This window comes from Pongo abelii, chromosome 23 (assembly GCF_028885655.2).
Source record: "Pongo abelii isolate AG06213 chromosome 23, NHGRI_mPonAbe1-v2.0_pri, whole genome shotgun sequence".
Taxonomy (NCBI): domain Eukaryota; kingdom Metazoa; phylum Chordata; class Mammalia; order Primates; family Hominidae; genus Pongo; species Pongo abelii.
In genome coordinates this window covers 49,191,251-49,206,883 of record NC_085929.1, presented here as the reverse complement: position 1 = coordinate 49,206,883, position 15,633 = coordinate 49,191,251, and the positions used below count along the sequence as shown (strand labels likewise).

At 52.2% G+C, this 15,633-nt stretch overlaps 1 protein-coding gene and 1 long non-coding RNA gene across 13 annotated transcripts in view; one reads left to right on the top strand and one right to left on the bottom strand.

The window, feature by feature from the left end:
* LOC134761172 (uncharacterized) overlaps window positions 1-6,353 on the bottom strand; it is a 20,029-nt gene extending 13,676 nt beyond the window's left edge. The window contains exon 1 of the long non-coding RNA XR_010139476.1: window positions 6,116-6,353. This is a non-coding gene — a long non-coding RNA (uncharacterized LOC134761172). The remainder of the gene's footprint in view (window positions 1-6,115) is intronic.
* Window positions 5,878-15,633, top strand: part of A4GALT (alpha 1,4-galactosyltransferase (P1PK blood group)) — a 26,542-nt gene continuing 16,786 nt past the window's right edge. For 4 of the 12 annotated variants that reach the window (XM_009234442.3, XM_063722691.1, XM_009234443.3 and 1 more), the window contains exon 1: window positions 6,240-6,375. The gene's annotated coding sequence lies outside the window, so the exon portion shown is untranslated. 12 annotated transcript variants of the gene reach the window in all.

The window sequence follows — 15,633 nt, the reverse complement described above, 5'->3', positions numbered from 1 at the left end:
ACAGGAAAGCCCAGGTGGAGGTGGAAGCAGGGAGATCACCAGGTCAGGCCCAGCTGGACATGGCTCCAGGGATGCCCTGACTCAGTTCTGTGTGTATAACCAGCTCCATTCATGGAGGACTGGGCTCTATTCTGTGATGGGCCCTCCCCTCATATGGCAATGAGATATCACCGAGTCCGGAAAAAGACAACACACCTAGAAGCCATCCAGAAGAGGACACACCTCTGTCCCAGACTTCTATCATTAAGACCATGTGGGTCACATCATCTCTGGACCAGTCTCTGGCTGGGTGTTGTGAACAGTCCGCGGTCAGAGATAACCAGGCCCACGTTTGTGTCTTTCCACAATGTCAGGATTTTAGCAGATTTTTTGTGTTTCAATCACAAGAGCCATGAGCTCCATGGCGTTCCCAAGGAGGCATTCTCATTGCTTCCCATTTACTTGGTAGTCAGAGCCACAGGCACACAGGCTCAAGCCACTCCACAAGTCAGTCAATACTGCAAACCATACATAGTAGCATACATAGTAGTGTGCTTAGTCTATATATAAATGTTACAGATTAAACATTCCACAACAAAATCACACTTAACATCAAGAGGAAAGAGAGGCTGGGTGTAGTGGCTCACATCTGTAATCCCAGCACTTTGGGAGACTGAGGCGGGCAGACTGCCCAAGGTCAGGAGTTTGAGACCAGCCTGGGCAACATGATGAAACCCCGTCTCTACTAAAAATACCAAAAAAAAAAAAAAAAAAAAACCAGGCATGGTGACAAGTGTCTGTAATCCTAGCTACTCGGGAGGCTGAGACACTAGAATTGCTTGAGCCTGGGAGGCAGAGCTTGCAGCAGTGAAGACAGAGCAAGACCCTGTCTCAAAAAGAAAAAAAGATGGAGTTACTTATGTCAAGGGAGCCACTGCCTTAAACTAGCTCACAGGCCCGCCTTGGAGCTGGGGACAGGTCAACCACACCAAACCCAGGTGGAATTCCTCAGGAAGTATTTAGTGTGCTGTTACCAGACAGTTGGCAGAGAGAAGAAAGATCCCTGTCCATCAGAAAGTTGGAGCTAGAGGCCAGAGGGGGGGTGATCAATGAGAGCAGGCACAGAGGGGATGAGAGGAGACGGGCCCTGTGCCTTGCCTCTGCCTGTGCTGTTCCTTCTGCCAGGAGAGCCCTATGGAGTCATTCACAGAACCTCCCCTCCCACGTGAGCAGTGGTCTAGATGTTGACATCCTGCCTTTCCTCTCTAGGGCCCAGGAAATGCTTGTTGAAATAAATTGCTGGAAAGCCACCACACCACGAACCATGCAAATTGTCAGACTGTTCTTTCCCATGTGGATATGAAATCTGCTTTGGAACATGGGCCCAGTGGGGCTGCAGGGAGCCCACCACCTTCCAGGACCACTGTCTTAGCCAGGACTAAGAGTTGTGGACTGAGACCTATTAACGGAGGGCCCTTAGGCAAGGCTGTGCCTGGCTCCCTAAGCCCCAGGGTCCTCCTGGGTAAGGGGTGCCCCTGGAAAGGGCCTAGCAAGTGGTGGGAGTTCACCCCAACAGTAAATATGCCAGTGCTTTATCCTTCCCTTATTGCAGGTAGACCAAAGTGGCCACAGGTTTTCTATTCAACATTCACAACCAGATAACCAGCTTCAGTTTACTGATGGGAGAGAAACCCATTGGTTCAAAGACTTTAAGAATTTCAGCCTAGCTGGGCGCGGTGGCTCACGCCTGTAATCCCAGCACTTTGGGAGGCCGAGGCAGGGAGGCGGGCGGATTGCAAGGTCAGGAGTTCGAGATCAGTCTGGCCAACACAGCGAAACCCCGTCTCTACTAAAAATACAAAAAAAAATTAGCCGGGCATGGTGGCGGGCGCCTGTAGTCCCAGCTACTTGGGAGGCTGAGGCAGGAGAATGGCATGAACCCGGGAGGCAGAGCTTGCAGTGAGCTGAGATCGCGCCACTGCACTGCACTTCAGCCTGGGCGACAGAGCAAGACTCAAAAAGAAAAGAATTTCAGCCTAGAAGCTGGGCGAGGTGGCTCATACCTGTAATCCCAGCACTTTGGGAGGCCAAAGCAGGAGGATCGTTAGAGGTCAGGAGATCAAGACCAGCCTGGGCAACATAGGGAGCCACTGTCTCTTCCAAAAATTAAAAAAAAAAAAAAAAAAAAAAAAAAAAAAAGGCCAGGTGTGGTAGCTCACGTCTGTAATCCCAGCACTTTGGGAGGCCAAGGTGGGTGGATCATCTGAGGTCAGGAGTTCAAGACCAGTCTGACCAACATGGTGAAACCCTGTCTCTACTAAAAATACAAAAAAATTAGCCAGGTATGGTGGCGGGCGCCTGTAATCCCAGCTATTCGTGAGGCTGAGGTAGGAGAATCACTTGAACCCAGGAGGCAGAGGTTGCAGTGAGCTGAGATTGCGCCATTGCACTCCAGCCTGGATGACAAAAGCAAAACTCCATCTCAAAAAAAAAAAAAGACCCAGGCATTGTGGTGCACACCTGTGGTCCCAGCTACCCAGGAGGCTGAGGCAGGAGGATCACTTGTACCTGAGAGGTCAAGGCTGCAGTGAGTTGCGATCACATCACTGCACTCCATCCTGGGCAATAGAGTGAGACCCTGTCTCTAAATAGTAATAATATTAATAATGAATCCCAGCCTAGGTAAGAGTGTCTCAAAGAAAGAAAGAAAGAAAAAATCTGCCCACACCCACCCTGCTAAGAGAGGCAGATTCAACTCCAGGCAGATCACTGTCTTCTTTTACAAGCATCCCAGGGCTCTCTATCTCCAACCAGAAAGCCAGCCACGAGCCAGGCCTTCCCTTCCTCTCGGAGCCTCTGTGCTCAACCTTAGGAGGAAAGGGACCTGCCAGGGTGCTAGGAGGGAGGGAAGAGGGGAGCACGGGGCTCAGAAGCGGAGGGGGTGCTCCGGGGGTCAGGAGAGCCCAGGGCAACATGGGCCAGACTGTGCTTCCAGGGCAGGGTTTCACAGATGGGTGAACTAAGGCCAGGGCAGGTCAGACACGTAGGCTCTTTTGTCCCCTGCTTCCTCCTTCATGCCCTGGCTTCTGAAGCTCCCGCTACAGTCAGGACAGGTCAGGCTAGAAAATAATTTGGCCTCAAAGGCTGCTGGGGCTTTGGGGGTCAGGCAAATTTGAATTCCAGCCTCTGCTTGTCTTTTTCTTTCTTACCTTTATTTTGAGATAGGATCATTCTATGTTGCCCAGGCTGGTCTTGAACTCCTGGGTTCAAATGATCCTACTGCCTCAGCCTCTGTGAGCTTAGGTTAATTTCCATCTTGGGCTCAGTATTTTTCTTTTTTCTGAGACGGGGTCTCGCTCTCACCTAGGCTGGAGTGCAATGGCATGATCTCGGCTCACTGCAATCTCTGCCTCCCAGGTTCAAGCAATTCTCCTGCCTCAGCCTCCTGAGTAGCAGGGATGACAGGCAGGCATCACCACATCTGGCTAATTTTTGTGTTTTTAGTAGAGATGGGGTTTCGCCATGTTGGCCAGGCTGGTCTTGAACACCCGAGCTTAGGTGATCCGCCTGCCTCAGCCACCCAAGTGCTGGGATTACAGGCTTAAACCACCGCACCCAGCCAACAGCCTCCATTTGTTTTGGTTGTTTTTGAGATGAAGTCTCGCTCTGTCGCCATGCTGGAGTGCAATGGCACGATCTCAGCTCACTGCAACCTCTGCCTCCCGGGTTCAAGTGATTCTCCTGCCTCAACCTCCCGAGGAGCTGGGACTACAGGCGCATGCCACCACGCCTGGCTAATTTTTGTATTTTTAGTAGAGACAGGGTTTCACCATATTGGCCAGGATGGTCTCGATCTCCTGACCTCATGATCCGCCTGCCTTGGCCTCCCAAAGTGCTGGGATTACAGGCATGAGCCATTGGGCCTGGCCCAGCCTCCATTTTTTTCATCTGTAAAATGGGGATAACAGGGTGACCTCAGAGGGTTGTGAGATTAACAAGCTGCAAGGAGGCCGTTTCCCCAGGCACAGCTAGGAAGAGCTTGTGGGTCTGGGCACAACTCCAGTGATGGCTATTGTAAGAAAGACATTCCCTTCTCAATTCTCTTTTAATCCCTTTGCTTAAGTCCAGGGGCAAGTCTTTGCTGGGTGCTGATCTGCCTTGAGTATCTCTCTACACCTTTCGAATCTTCCTTTTTTTTTTTTTTTTGAGATGGAGTCTCACTCTGTCGCCCAGGCTGGAGTGCAGTGGCGTGATCTCGGCTCACTGCAAGCTCCGCCTCCCAGGTTCACACCATTCTCCTGCCTCAGCCTCCCGAGTAGCTGGGACTACAGGCGCCTGCCACCACACCTGGCTAATTTTTTTGTATTTTTGGTAGAGACGGAGTTTCACCTTGTTAGCCAGGATGGTCTCCATCTCCTGACCTCATGATCTGCCCGCCTCGGCCTCCCAAAGTGCTGGGATGAATCTTCCTTTTAACAAGGAGAGGGCAGGAGGAGGTCAGCTCTTGGAGGGGCAACAGGACCTACCCGGGCTTTATAACATTGTTTTAGTTTTATTTTTACTGTTGCCTTCTAGTCTCTGAGATACTGGTGTTCCATTTAGGGTAGCAATACAAAGTTTCACTGAAAAATACATTTGTGATCATGGAAAAGCCAACATAAAGCAAAAGCATTAAAAGTATTACAAGTGGGCCAGGTGCCATGGCTTACACCTGTAATCACCACACTGTGGGAGGCTGAGGCGGGTGAAACACTTGAGGTCAGGAGTTCAAGACCAGCCTGGCCAACATGGTGAAACCCTGTCTCTACTAAAAATACAAAAATTAGCCATGGTTGTGCACGCCTGTAGTCCCAGCTACTCAGGAGGCTGAGGCAGGAGAATCACTTGAAACTAGCAGACAGAGGTTGCAGTGAGCCAAGATGGTGTCACTGCACTCCAGCCTAGGCAACAGAGCGAGTCTCTTCTCAAAAAAAAAAAAAAAAAAAAAAAAGAGTATTACCAGTGGAGAAAGGGTCCACATTCATTCTTTTTTTTTTTTTGAGACAGAGTCTGGCTCTTGTCACCCAAGCTGGAGTGCAGTGGCATGATCTAGGCTCACTGCAACCTCTGCCTCCTGGGTTCAAGTGAGCATGTCCAGCTAATTTTTGTATTTTGTAGAGACGGAGTTTCACCATGTTGGCCAGGCTGGTCTTGAACTTCTGATCTCAGGTGATCTGCTTGCTTTGGCCTCCCAAAGTGCTGGGATTACAGACGTGAGTGCTTGCCGGGCCTCTTGTTTCCGTTTTAAGATGGAAGAAGTAACAGCCTGTGATGGGAATGACCCAGGGAGAGCGGAGAGAAGGCAGGGTTTCAGGATCGGTCTTGGCTTGAAGGGTCGGGATCTTCTGGAGGGGGTCGTCTTGGCCAGGAGCTGGACGGGTTCAGCCCGGTCCCAGGAGGGAAGGGAGTGGGTGCTACCTCAGCGGGTGGGTGGGGGAGCTGGTGGGAATTTTCTACTGATTCCTTCATTCGAAGTGTATTTATTGGGCACCCATTGAGTGCCAGGCTCTTTCTCAGGGCTAGGATCGAGGTTCCATTTTCTCAGTGGCTTGGGCACCGGGTCATCGGCTGAGTGAGAGGATGGGCGTCAGCACTCAAGAAGTCACTCAATGGTTTCGTTTTTTGCAGTCTTTGTTGTCCCAGAGGAGTAAGAACTAAAAGCACTAGGACTGTGACATGCTGGAAACATGGCATGTTCCAAAGAGAATAAAATACAGTTTTATGATACACTAATTGTGTGTGATACATTCCAATTCCTCACATTGAACAAATTACCAATAGCAATATGCTGTGAAGATGGGCGACGTGAGAGTGAGGAGGAGAAGGAGTAGAGAAAGGACAGGGCGGCGTTAGGGATACAGCAAATAACTGGGATTCCGCAAACACTGGGGTGATGCAGGCAACGCCCTTAGCACGGTCCCGGCAGGAGGCGGTGGGATCAGGCCGACCCGGGTCCCAGGGGTGACAGCGTCCCTTCTCCACTGCAGAATATCGGGGTACTCAACCCTCTGAAACTCAGTTTTCTCATCAGTTCAATGGGGAAGACGGGATGGTAACCCGTAGTACTGGGGCGCGGAGGCCGGGGAGCGCTCCCTACCTGTTGGCCGGCGGGCTGGGGACGGTCCGCACCCGACCCGGGGAGGAGCGAGGGCGAGCGGGCGGGGTCGCGGGGACCCAGCAGGGGCTCTGGGGACCGGGACCCGCAGGGCAGGGAGGGACGGGCGGGGCGGGGCGGCGCTGACCCCGCCCCGGGCCGGAGGGGCGGTGCTGCCACCCGCTGGGCCCCAGGCACTGCCCTCCGGCCGCTGCGCCGCCCGCCCGCCGGGGCCCCGCTGTCCGCCGCCGCTGGAGCTAGAGGTACGAGGGGCCGCGCCGAGGTTGCGGGGGGCGGGGGCTCCTGGTGGATCCTGCGGCTCGCAGTGGGGAGGAGGCGCCTCGGGAAGGCAGGGGCAGGGGCGGAGGGGCTGGGCCGCCGCCCTAGCCCGGGCCACCTGTTCTGGAGGCGACATTTGTACGCGCACGAACCCCGCGCGGCGGTCCCGGCCACTGCCTCCACCCCAGCTGCGCCCCGAAGTGGAGCGCGGCGGCTGGACCCGGAGCCCCGGCCCTCGCGGGCAGGACGCGCCTGGCTCCGGAGCCCTCGAGGGCAGCCCCACCCGGTTGGGTCCCGGGGCTGGAGAGGGGGCGTCGGGGAGAAGCCGGGTTCGAGGCAGGCTCTGCCCGGCCACCGTGGGCGAGTCGCGCCCCTCCGTCCGGGGTAGGCCTGGGCGTCGGGCGGTGCTGGCCCCGGAGCGGATGCGACTGGGGAAGGGGATGGAGAGCGGCCGGCAGGAGGGGGCTCTGCCGGGCTGGAAGCGTCGGCGCCGGCCTTAGGAAGGGTGAGGATTTGGACCTGCCCAGAAGCGGGAAGGGCCCTCCCCGTGCGGGAAACGGTCTGGGTACGAGCTGGGCACAGCGCGAGCCGGTTGGAGTCGCCCGGCCTCCGCGCTCGCCTCGGATCCGCAGGCTCCCCTCCCTCCTCTCCAGCTGGGGGAGGTTGAGGACTGAGCGGGAGCGGAACTGGGCTTGGGAGAGGCTCTGCTGGGGCACCTGGTCCCAGCGCCCATCCCGTTTCACTGCCAGGGCGACTCCCCTTCCCTCAGTTTCATCACCTGTCATCTGGAGGGACAAGTTCCCACCTGGATAGTCTCGGCTGAGCCTCTGGCCCTGAGTGGGTTAAAGCGCCATCTCCCCTGCACCCACCTTTCCCTCACGACACCCTCTCTGCCGCTTCCTCCCCTCCGCCAACGTCGAGTGATTGACTGTTCCGCTAAGGCCCCTTGGGGTCACGTCACTTACCCTGCACTCAGCAAATAATCCCGAGCACCCGGTGTGTCTCAGGCCAGGTCTGGCCTTCCCGTTCCCGCCACCAGCTGCCCAAAGACTTTCCCTTTGTCACCTCCTCCCAAAGAATGGGGGAGCCACCCTGCCCAGGGTCCCATAGCAGAGTGCAGATGGAGCCAGGCCTCCCTCAAGATTTCCCACAGCCCTCTCCAGCCTCAAACCTTCTCCAGGACCCAAAACCCTGCTACACTGTGTTTCCATAGATGAAACCCCCAAAAAGAGGGTCCCCAAATCAAAGGAATAAAGGAAAACAAAATATAAAGGAAAAGAAAGGAAGAGAAGAGATGGAATCCTCTCTGTCATTAGTTTTCTGTTTGTTTGTTTTTTAGGGTCTCCCGCTGTCACCTAGGCTGGAGTGCTGTGGCAGCTCACTGCAGCCTCAAACTGCTAGGCTCAAGCGATCTTAACATCCCAGCTTCCCTAGTGGCTGAGACTGCAGGCACACACCACTACACCCAATGTTGTCTTTAGTTTTTCTCTCAAACATTTTTCTAATGCCTTGGGTGCCTGTCATTTCTTGTCTACTAGGACAGCTCAGTATTAGAGGACAAACTCCGAAATGGACAGCCATCTACAAAATGTGTTTTGTTTCCGAGTACTAATTGAAGCCCTCTAGCTGCTAGGTTAATGGGTCCATTAATTTCCAGTTCGTGTGATGGGCCCTGGGACCCCAGTGCGGGGCAGTATTGGCAGAATCTCCAGGTGGTTTGTGTGGAACACCAGGAGGTTGTGAACTACCACATCAGCCCCAGCTAGCAACTCCCAAGCCCACCTGGCCACAGGGCCACTGGGTTCAGACCTCCAAGGATGCAGTTCAGCTGGAGATGCAGGTCCTGGAAGGTGGTGACAGGTGGACGGCTCCACCACCAAGCCAACCATCTGAGTTCTGAAGTGCACCTCCTCTCACTCTCACCAGCTGCCTCCTTCTTTGGGGACCTGCTAGGCATGCTCACAAACTCCTGTTGATCACCCTGCATTTTCATTGGCTCACCGCATCCTTCCCTCCAGATTGGAAGCTCCTGGAGGGAAGGACCCTTGTCCAGATTCCAGATCCCAGAGCCCAGTGCCAGGCTTGGCACCTAGCAGGTGCTTCCTGAATACTGTTTGAATGAATTAACCGAAAGAAGTAGGAAAAACCATTCCTGTTTGCATACTTGTAGATAATTATTGTTAACATTTGCCTTTTTTTTGCCAGACCTTTAAAAACACGTTTTTCCAGCCGGGCGCGGTGGCTCACGCCTGTAATCCCAGCACTTTGGGAGGCTGAGGCGGATGGATCACTTGAAGTCAAGAGTTCCAGACCAGCCTGGCCAACTTGGTGAACCGCCCCCCCCATCTCCACTAAAAATACAATAAATTAACCAGGCATGGTGGCACGTGCCTGTAATCCCAGCTACTCAGGAGGCTGAGGCAGGAGAATCACTTGAACCTGGGAGGCAGAGATTGCAGTGAGCCGAGATGGCGCCACTGCACTTTAGCCTGAGCAACAGAGCAAGACTCCGTCTCCAAAAAAGAAAAATAAATAAAATAAAATAAATAATAATAAAATAACACCTTTTTCCATATTTGCATATCTAGTCTATATAAAATATTTTTCCATTAGTATAATTTCATGAGCATTCCTCATCGCAAACACTTTTTATATTTTTCAATGCTTGCATTTTGCTACGTCATGTTGAGTTATTGGATCTCTTTTGAATTTTTAAAAATATATTTGGCTCTTTTTGATAATGTTATATTGAATTCCTGCATACATTTATACATGGCCAGATCTTTCCTGGAAAGGAACTAACCTGGTAATCAGTGTGTATGAACTTCCTAGAATGGCTGTATCTAGACCCAGCTAGATATTTCTTCGTATTTCCTAGAAATGAAATTCCTGGGTCAGAGTATGAGCAGCCAGGTTCTTTGTGTGTCGCTTATTGATTGGTTTGAGCTCATCTCTGTGTGGCAAGGATCTTTCCCCAGTTTATCATTTGGCTCTTATTTGTGGGTGTGTTTGTGCGTGCATGGTGCATGGGTGTGTGTGTGGACGTATGTCTGTGAGAGAGAGAGGAGCAGCAAGTTTTTTATTTTACTTTATCTGTGTGTGTGCTTTCTGATGAGGGAGACTTGGCTGCATTTATGAGCTGATGGGAAAGCTAGAAGAGAGAGCTCAGCTCCCTCAGGCCCAGGAGAAGGAGGGACAGGTTGATAGGCTGAGGTCTCCGAGGACTGAGGAGGTGGGAGGATGCAGTGCTGCTCCCAAGGATCCTCCTGGGCTGGTGAGGACAGGAGGCAGGAGGGAGGGGCTGGGGGGACACTTGATGAATTGGCTTTGATCTTCCCCAGAGGGAGCTGGAAGTCAGCAGAGGGGAGGGCCCCAGTCCTAGGTGCTGCCTCCCTGGGAGGGAGCAGGTGTGAACACTCCCATTGATGACTACGCAGGGAGGAGAGAGCCTAGTTCAGGGTGAGTCCATGCAGGGCCAGGTTCAAAGCAGGCCCTCCACATACCAACCACATGCCTTTGGGAATTGCTCTTCTCTCTGAGGCTTTGTTTCTTGTAGCTATCGGGAAGTGGCAGCTCTTTGAATAAGCGCCTTTTCCTCTCCTATCTGCCGCCTTTGTCTTCCCTCTGGACAAATCCTGGGGGTGCAGGAGCTTCCAGCTGTGCAGTTGGCCACAGGACTAGGGGAGCCCCCTTCCCTTCCAGACCAGTGTCCGCATACCCTCCCCTGTGCCCGCACTCTCACCTACCACAAGCCTTCTCCAGCAGGAGCACCACAGCCTTCTGCAGTCACGCTGTGCAGTCTGAGCTGGCAGACGGGGAGCCAGGTGTACCAGCACATGAGAGCGAAACAGGAAGAGTGTCTGTCTTCACCTTCGCTGTTTGAAAGTCATTGTCCCAGAGATAGGTACAGGACCCAGAGAGCCCCAGTCATCTGTGACCATCATTTGCTCCTTCCCCTTCAGCTGGGGGTAGGCCTCTACCCATTAAGCCAGACACTGTTACCTGACCTACCAGACCCTCTCAGCCACCATGCTCTGTTATTCCCATTTTACAGACAAGGAGACTGAGTCTCAGAGTCAAGCGCCTCCTATTGGCCACAGTGAGATTGAGCCGCTAGCCCTGGTGCAGTCCCAGGCAAATAAGGCTGGGCCACAGGTAGACAGACCTCTTTCCCCCAGCAAAGGGTGTTTGAACCCCGCTCTGCCGCTGCCCAGCAGGCCTTGGTTTCCTCTGCACTTACACTGTAGTTAATCATAAGAGGACCTGCCACACAGGATGGTGAGGGATTAAACAAGTCAAAGTCAAAGCAGAAAACCACTTTGACCAACAGCTGCACATGGTCAGTGCTCAGAAAATACACACCATTGTTATTATTAAACCACACAGCTCCAGGCCTGACAGTGAGCTTTTAATAAATGTTAACTCAACACTGGAGAAGCCTTCTCACCCCGTCAGCAGTGCAAACAGAAACAACAGTGAGATCACATTTGCCACTCACCCCAGTGGTGGAGAGGACGGTCATGCACCCCATTCGCCCTCCTATGCCCTGGGAGAGCCTGTGGTGAGGCAAGTGTGCCCTGAGCCTGGAGTAGGAGTGGGAGAGAATAGGTTAGGGCTCCATATCTGAAGATTTAAATTATATTTCTGAGGCCGGGCGCAGTGGCTCACACCTGTAATCCCAGCACTTTGGGAGGCCGAGGTAGGCAGATTGCCTGAGCTCAGGAGTTCAAGACCAGCCTGGGCAACACGGTGAAACCCCGTCTCTACTAAAATACAAAAAATTAGCCGGGCACGGCAGCGTGCGCCTGTAATCCTAGCCACTCGGGAGGCTGAGGCAGGAGAATTGCTTGAACCCGGGAAGTGGAGGTTGCAGTGAGCAGAGATCATGCCACTGCACTCCAGCCTGGGTGACAGAGTGAGCCTCCATCTCCAAAAAAAAAAAAAAAAAAAGGGCCGGGCACGGTGGCTCACACGTGTAATCCCAGTAATCCCAGCACTTTAGGAGGCTGAAGGGGGTGGATCGCTTGATTCCAGGAGTTATCTTTTTTTTTTTTTTAAATATAATTTTTGAGATAGGTTCTTGCTCTATTGTCTAGGCTGGAGTGCACTGGTGCAATCATGGCTCACTGCAGCCTCAACCTCCTGGGCTCAAGCGATCCTCCCACGTCAGGCTCATGAGTAGCTGGGACCACAGGCACCCTCCACCATTCCCTGCTAATTTTTTAATTTGATTTTTTGCGGAGAAGGAGTCTTGTTATGTTGCCCAGGCTGGTCTGGAGCTCCTGGGCTCAAGTGATCCTCACACCTCCACCTCCCAAAGTGCTGGGATTACAGGCATGAGCCACCTTGCCCAGCCCTAAATTACATTTCCTTTGACCCAGAGGGCTCACTTCTAGGAACCAATCCTATAGTAGTAATTAAGGACATGCTCAAAGATGGAAGTGATGGTTACCATGGTGTTGTTTATAAAAGCCAAAAAGATCAAAACCACATTTCTGGTGGTCAAGATAGGAAATGTATGAAATGAAGGCAGGAACCGCCTTAAGATGGGATACAATGTTGCCTTGGAATTTATGGTATGAAGCTGTATTGCTTTCTTAGATCTCTAAGACATAAGTCACACTGTAGCACTCCCAAAATCATCCCAATCAAAAGGCAAGTCCTTCAGCAGCTCTCAAGGCCCCCTGTGGCCCACCCTCCCCTTATCTTTCTGACCTCCTGTCCTGGAACCCCCCACCCCACATACTCTGCTGTTTGCTCAGTACTCAGCCACACTCGCCCCTGGATCTTTGCAATCCCTGATCTTCCTCCTCCCTGAGTCACTTCCCCCAGGGCCCAACAGTGTGTTCCCTGGCTTCCTTCAGGCCTCAGCACAAATGTCCCCTTTTCAGAGTGGCGCCCCCTAACCCAACTGTATGTAGTAGCCCCTGCCCCGCAGCCCATCTCCCTGAGTGCATTTTTCTCCTGGCACATTTTACCCCCTGATGTATTTCTTTATTTCTTTTCTTTTTCTCTTTCCTTTTCTTTATTTTCTTTTTTTCTTTTTTCCAGCCTGTAGTGCCGTGGCACCATCTCGGCTCACTGCAACCTCCGCCTCCTGGGTTCAGGCGATTCTCAGCCTCCCGAGTGGCTAGGATTACAGGTGCCAGCCACCACGCCTGGCTAATTTTTGTATTTTTAGTAGAGACGACGTTTCACCATGTTGGCTAGGTTGATCTTTTTTTTTGACACAGGACCTTGCTCTGTTGCCCAAGCTGGTGTGCAGTTATGAAACCCTGGCTCAGTCTTCTGGGCACAAACCATCCTCCCACCTCAGCCTCCCGAGTAGCTGGGACTACAGGCATATGCTAATTTTTGTATTTTTTGAAAAAATGGGGTTTCACTATGTTGCCAGTCTGGTCTGGGACTCCTGGGCTCAAGCAATGCTCCCGCCTTGACCTTCCAAAATTCTGGAATTACAGGAGGGAGCCACCATTCCTGCCATTTTTTTTTTTTTTTTTTTTTTTTTTGAGACAGAGTCTTGCTCTGTTGCCAAGGCTGGAGTGTGGTGGTATGAGCATAGCTCACTGCAGCCTCAGCCTTCTGGGCTCACGCAGTCCTCCCACCTCAGCTTCCTGAGTAGCTGGGACTACCGCGCCTGGCTAATTGTTTTATTTTTATTTTTTGTAGTGATGTGGTCTCCCTATGTTGCCCACGCAACTCTTGGCCTCAAGATTCTCCTTCCTCAGCCTCCCAAAGTGCTGGGATTACAGGCATGCACCACTGTGCCTGGCCTCTGGCTAGTTTTTTTATTTTTATTTTTTGTAGAAATGAGGTCTTCCTGTGTTGCCCAGGCTGGTATTGAACTCTTGGCTTCAAGATCCTCCCACCTCAGCCTCCCAAAGTGCTGGGATTACAGGTGTGAGCCACCTCGCCCAGCCAACACCTGATGTCTGTCTGTCTGTCTTTTTTTTTTTTTTGACGGAATTTCGCTCTTGTTGCCCAGGCTGGAGTGCAATGGCACGGTCTTGGCTCACTGCACCCTCCACCTCCCGGGTCCAGGCAATTCTCCTGCCTCAGCCTTCCAAGTAGCTGGGATTACAGGTGCCCACCACCATGCCTGGCTAATTTTTGTATTTTTAGTAGAGGTGGGGTTTTGCCAGGTTGGCCAGGCTGGTCTCGAACTCCTAACCTCAGGTGATCCACCTGCTTCGGCCTCCCAAAATGCTGTGATTACAGGTGTGAGCCACCTCGCCCAGACAGCACCTAATGTATTTCTTCACTAATTTTCCCCTACTAGAATGTCAGCTCCATGAAGCCAAAGACAATCCTTCTCTTTCCTGTGGTACATATTCCCTGACCTTGGAGAGGGGCCGTCGCAACGTTGGCGCCCGGGCACTTGTTGGATGAACAGTCGAGGTGCTAAGGGCAGTGCTGGGGACTTGTCTGGTTTCTTTCCAGGATGACTTCTTGCACGAGGTTGGGCAGAAACTCTCACCTGTGAATTGTCACCTCCTGATTTCTTTGTCTTCTGCACCCTTGGCCTTGACCCAAGGGGGCAGGTGGCACGGAGCCGCTCTAAGAGGTCAGTGATGTTGGCTCCTGATGGAATGGACAGAGGTGGTGCCAGGAGACCAGATTAGGAAGATCTTTCTAGAAAGGTCCTAAGAGATTGTCTTTTCTCAGCTCTTTATTTTACAGATGAAGAAACTGAGGCTCAGAATTGAGGGGGAGGCTACAGAGCAGGATGTAGAAGACAGGCCCCTTCTCAGGCAGTATCCAGTTAGCAAAGATGGTTAATGACAAGAACACACAGTAGGTGATGCTGGGGGAGCGGGGGGAGGAGGAACACTCTCTTTTGCTACTATTTTTGTTGTAGTTGTTGTTTTTTTGAGACGGAGTCCCACTCTGTCGCCCAGGCTGGAGTGCGGTGGCTCACTGCAACCTCCGCCTCCTGGTTCAAGTGATTCTCCTGCCTCAGCCTCTCAAGTAGCTGGGATTACAGGCGTCCGCCACCACGCCCAGCTAATTTTTGTATTTTTAGTAGAGATGGAGTTTCACCCTGTTGGCCAGCCTGGTCTTGAACTTGTGGCCTCAAGCGATCCACCCACCTCGGCCTCTCAAAGTGCTGGGATTACAGGTGTGAGTCACCACACTCGGCCTTGCTACTGGTTATTTTTAATCTTTAAGACAGTAAAACAGGTGAAAGTGAAGCAACGTGGAAACTTTCTTTCAAATAGAACGAACTCAGGACTCTACTAACTCAGGCAGAGATTTCTAGATGCCCTTTCCATGGGCATTGCATTTGCCAGGCAAGATTTCCCTGTGAAGAGCTTTCCCTGCGACTTGCATCTCTGGGATCTCCGTGCATAGCAAGTGACTAAGTCAGAAAACTTATCCGCATCCAGGCAGCCTGGCACGACAGGATATCCCCACGTGTGTGTGTGCATGTGTCCAGAGTGAAAGTGTAGGAGCCCAGATTCAAGGTCACTCAGTGCTTTCTGAACTGAGATAAAACCGGGTGGAGGGGTTGCAGGGAATTTCACTGTGCCCCTGAGAAGCCAGCCCCACCCAGCCAGATCCAGCTTCCTGTGCGGAGCTAGAGTGACCCTGGGAGGGAAGGGTGGCCTTGGGGAAGGAAGAAAGGCGCTCTTGGGACTGGCAAGTAGTCAGGTACTTTACCATGAAGAGCTAAAGGCATGTGACTTGATTTGTACCTTCAAATAATGAGGCAGCTGTAATTTGCATCTGTGTAGAGTTTATAGTTTGCAAAAGGCATTTCCCAGGATTAGGTATCACATTTGATCCTGGCTTTGTGGGCAGGACTGGTATCATTTACTCATCCTTTCAAAAAATATGTACTGAGATCAGTCACGTGGCTCACGCCCGTAATCCTAGCACTTTGGAAGGCCAAGGTGGGCGGATCACTTGAGGTCAGGAGTTCGAGACCAGCCCGGCCAACGTGATAAAACTAAAAATACAAAAATTAGCCAGGCATGGTGGCGCGCATCTGTAGTCCCAGCTACCCGGGAGGCTGAGGCAGGAGAATCTCTTCAACCCAGGAAGTGGAGGTTGTAGTGAGCCAAGATCATGCCACTGCACTCCAGCCTGGGCAACAGAGCGGGACTCGGGGGTGGAAAAAAAACAAAAAACAAAATACAGAAAATATGTATTGAGCACTTACTATGTGGTAGGATCTGTGCTGGCCCCAGGGGAGACGACAATGAGTAAAAGCAGCATTGGTCTCTGCCCATTTCCATGCT